Genomic DNA, 4930 nt, shown 5'->3' with positions numbered 1-4930 from the left:
GAATTGGTATTTAAATATTGGCAGAAAACGAATTGTATAGTTTCCTGCATGTGTCGGCTGTGTTGTTTAGTTATGTTCCACAACTTTTTTTTGTTTACACTTTTTAATTTAAATTTCTTTAATTTGTGATGAATGTAAGTTTATATAAAAAATTTAAGTGAATTTTTTTGTCCCAAACATATACTAAATGATAGTTACAGTCAGGCCAATTTTGCATCTTATTTACTAATGTTGCATTTTTATTGTAAGTTTGATTAACTGTATACATGACCCAATTTTTTAAAATATCTGTTAAAAACATTAAAAATGTAAATAAACATATAACATATAACTTAAACCCTTTGTTAAAAGAAAAAAAAATCCTTTCTAAAAGATTTATGTCCTAATTCATAGCCTATTCAGTGAATGTGGAGGCTTCAATTCGGCTGAAAATCTTGTGTACATGTATAAATTCGTATTGCTGTAAGAATGCATTCAAAAGCAAATACATTTTTTCCAATGTCTTATAAAGACAAACATATTACTTCAATGTTTCTCCCCTCTCACGCTGTCATAATTTTCAAATTGTTCTGCAGGGAGAGTTACAGTAATGTTATATCGGTACTCTCAGAATAAAGACCTGTCTGCACGTTTGTACTCAAACATCAATAAAGACAATGGATCTGTGTGCAGAGATGCTAGCAATATCAAGCACTTTCAAGGTTTATGTGAGATTTATTGGATTGCCGCCTAAACTAAAGTATTTTTGTTCTTCTCACAGAGAAACCAATGCTAAATAATGACAGAAGACTCAGATAAATAAACCTAAAACCATGGGCATCCGTCAGCAAGTCTAATAAAAGTCCAAAATATAATTGAATTTATCAGAATTGCTTTCAGAGCAATAACATAAAATGTTATTTATAAAATAATGTGGATAGAAAATGTTTGGCAGTGAGAGAGCTTGTGACAGCTTATTCACCCACCACTTAAGTCATAGAGGGACCAAAATTAGCCCCCATCAAGTGCCAAATGCAGAAAAAAAACTATTAGTTGGCATGTAACTGTTTTACAGCAAACTGTAATACAATCCCAATGTAATGAGATAAAATAATTTAAGAGAAACACATTAACAATATGTCTTTAGGATAGGAAAACAAAATCTTGTGATTCGCCCACACTGATAGTTGGAATGCGAGACAAAAATTTTCGCAAGATTACTTTTTCTGTTGGAAGTTACCATTAGTTCACGAGTTCACACTTACATATAATTTGGAGGGTAAAGTTTAATGCGTATTTGGCGTGCTGTCCGGAGGGAGGGCTCCGAGCTCGGAGTTCGGCCCAAACCCAGAGTACTCCCCCCCTATGTAAGTGTGTTTTAGGACTAAAATGTGTGGAGAAGGGGTGGTGGGGGGATGCTGCGAACTGACAACATACACAGCAAAATCACTGGTGTTAAAATAACACCCACGGTGTCAAATTTAACACTGGCAAAGTGTGTATATGTGTCCACACTACACTGTGTTAATTTAGTCAAAAGTGTAGTGTTAATTTGCCAACACCCATTAAATGTTAATTCAACACTCAATATTGTTAAATTTTACACTTTGTTCAACACTATTCATTGTTGTTTCCACACTACACTGGTGTTGGCACAGAAATACAGTGTTAAAAATGAACACTCCTAATTTAAGGTCAACACCAGTGTAATGTGAATTCAACAATGTTAAGTGTTAAAATACTGATTAATAGACACTTTTTTGCTAATGGGTTGTTTCTATAAAAGACAAATGACAAGAAATATTGCAAAACCTCTTTTTATTAAAGTACATCACATTTAATATTTACATTGATACACACAACACTTTGCATTTAACACTGCTTATTTAAATACCTCAGCTACAATTAGAAACAGGATACAGTATGGAATAATGAAAGTCATCTTATACCACAGCGCAGTGACATGAAAACCACTTATTATAAGGTCTTTAATAAATCAAATGAGAGTTAAAAAAAATTAGCCACCCTACTCAAAACTTGAACATTAAAATACACTGCAATTACCTTACTGGCAAGCAGAAATGCTTATCCTTCACAATACTAAAGATTTATCCATAAAAAAACAGACATTTCAATTCAAAAGACGTTTCATTTTTCTTAAATACGTTCCAACCTGGTATTTAGTTCTGTAGTTGTTTTACTGTACAGTAGTGGAAGGCTGCATCAGTGGTCTTCATCATGGAGGGAATGGCTTTTTGGTCCAGAATGATGCAAAAACTCTGGATGCAACTTCTGTTCCCAACGCAGAGCAGGCAGGGCTGTGCTGATCCATCCACCTCAAAGCATGGATTGATGCTCATCACCTAAGAGTGTTTTAAAAGAGTGTATTTGATGAATGTATTTGATGTGTATTTATGAACTTGTATGCATTTACATGGGGTGAACAATGCAAGCAAACTAACTGCTGAATAAACAACTAGAACAAAATACCAAAAAAACTTACACAGCACAATCAGTAGCTTCAGTTGCACATTGAACCTCTCCATTCTTTCTTCCTTTCACAAATGAAGGCAAGAAGTGAATGAGCAAGGGAAGAGCTGCTACATCACTGTCCCATCCTAGCAAAACAGAATTTAAACACCATGAGTATACAGTTAAACTTTACCATATTTAAACTCCTGTTGACCAGACAGAGGGTCATCCATATCTTCATCAGGATGTAGTCTGCAATTATCCTTTAATTGTTGTATGTTGGCTATTTTGCAATACATCACCTCAGCATATTTCTGCAGATTTTCAAAGACAAAAAGAGTCAAGAAAATACCAAAAAGGGTGCAGTTTTAACCGTTATTTGAATCAAAATCATCTCAGTATAACAAATCATGTTAGAGACAGTGTACAGTACTAATGTACTGTGTGTACTCACATAACTAGTTGGTAAGCTCTTATCCTCCAAACTGGGTTAAGGAATAACAGTTCAGAATTCATGGGTATGCCGTATTCAAATATAGTCTGGTATAGGGTCCTATCACAAAAAAATGACAATAAGACTCTGAAAACTCAACATTCTTTTTATATTAAAAACAGCACTCAAGACAAATATTCATTTATACATTTCCAAATTATTAATCAATTTGATTGCTATTTAATATGATATCAATAGCAAAACGATGTATGAGAAGATAATATATTTTTATTAAAGTTGGCAGCAGGTCATGTGACTTTCTTGCCAGATTAATAACCATAATATGTACAAAACTACACTAAAAAGATTGGTTAACTGTTCAGTTATGTTAAATAAAATGATTTATATGTATAAATATATAATTTTACCTTCTGTAATGAATTTATATAAGTATTAGCAGTCGTTTCTCATTGGAAGTCATCCATGTCAGGTCTTCTTTAAACTGCCCTTAAAAACAGTATCTCTTCTGAATGATTTGAAGCACTCAGTGTGTACTTTCACCAAACTAGCATCTATAACGTTAATGACAGAAAAACAAATGTTCGCCATACACGTTTTACACTTCGTATGTATTTGCCATTTGCATCTGTCTGACATCTAGCGCCACGAAAAGCTTACAACACACAATGCATCCAATCCAGCAATCTGTGCATACAAATGATGATATATAGTGAGGTTTTGGTAAAATGAATTGTTGGTTTGGTGATATTTCCCCTGTTTGCATACATCTTGGAAAAACACATGGCAATGCGGTTGCGGTTTTCTCCGTGTTTTTCAGTAATTTGAATAATTAACCGATATCCGTGCACTCACGTGCATGTAAACGACCTCGTTAACTCACGGTATCTATCTAGCCTATATGATTACCTCATAACGAGCATCATATCGTGAATAAACAAGCTTCCATTTAACTTAATTTCATACCTTCAATTTGTAGTGCATGTCGCGTTTTATCATGGTTCAATTCTTTCATTCATATCTCCTGTTAATATTATCCTTATTGGTTAAAACTTTTAGCTAGCAGTTTAACTTTATACTAAACTAACAAGGGAACAACGTAACACAAGGTAGCTCTGATTAAACTGAACCAAATAACGAACAAAGGGGAAATAAAATGGGAAAAATATCTTATTTAGGTTTTTTGGCATATGGCTGCGTAGAGTCAGACAGAGAAATAACAGTTTAATTTAGCTAAACTATGAGATTTACCTGCTCTCTTCAGTCCTCCTTTGAAAGAAAATGGCGGTAAAATCCCTGACAGGAAATGTTTAGTGGAGGCGTGGCTTGATTTACACCGCTCAGAGTGAAATCTGATAACACCCTTGTTTTACACTGACACTGTCCTGGATATAACACTGGCCTAGCAATGGCAGTGTTATTTTATTACCAGATAGTGTTAAAACAGCATCAACACTGTGTATTTAACACCATCCCTGAAAATTTAACACTGGTGATTTTGCTGTGTAGTGAGGTAAGACTGCTGAGTCTATTTGTACCCTCTTAGGTTGATTGCTGAGTGCTTCCACCTGTGTTTGATTATCTGAGAATGCTTTCACCTGTGTTTGATTATCTGAGAATGCTTTCACCTGTGTTTGATTATCTGAGAGTGCTTTCACCTGTGTTTGATTATCTGAGAATGCTTTCACCTGTGTTTAATTATCTGAACATGCTCCTCCCGAACCTTGTTAATAAAACATCATTTCACGAGTTCACACTTACATATAATTTGGAGGGTAAAGTTTAATGCGTATTTGGCGTGCTGTCCGGAGGGAGGGCTCAGAGCTCGGAGTTCGGCCCGAACCCAGAGTACTCCCCCCAACGTGCAAGAGCAGAGGACAGCCGCCAGACTAAAGACCCCCCAAATGAGTGCCGAGTTTGGCGGGCTGGCATCTCGAGAAGGTGCCTGGGTGCTTGACCGGGGAGGCCCGTAATAGTGGCTCTCTGTCTGAGCTGACCGCCCCTGTTGGTCTGTGAACGGGGAGCGAT

At 35.7% G+C, this 4930-nt stretch overlaps 1 long non-coding RNA gene across 1 annotated transcript; it reads right to left on the bottom strand.

The window, feature by feature from the left end:
• Positions 1-1408: 1408 nt before the first annotated feature.
• On the bottom strand, positions 1409-3024 carry LOC141350807 (uncharacterized). Its single transcript, XR_012358931.1, has 3 exons — positions 2645-3024; positions 2483-2597; positions 1409-2342 (listed from the first exon to the last, which is right to left on the bottom strand). It is a non-coding gene; the product is annotated as an uncharacterized lncRNA (long non-coding RNA).
• Positions 3025-4930: the final 1906 nt, after the last annotated feature.

This window comes from Misgurnus anguillicaudatus, chromosome 19 (genome assembly GCF_027580225.2).
Source record: "Misgurnus anguillicaudatus chromosome 19, ASM2758022v2, whole genome shotgun sequence".
In the NCBI taxonomy this organism is placed as follows: domain Eukaryota; kingdom Metazoa; phylum Chordata; class Actinopteri; order Cypriniformes; family Cobitidae; genus Misgurnus; species Misgurnus anguillicaudatus.
Note: the sequence above shows the minus strand (reverse complement) of the source record. Positions and strands in the feature narration are given on the sequence as shown.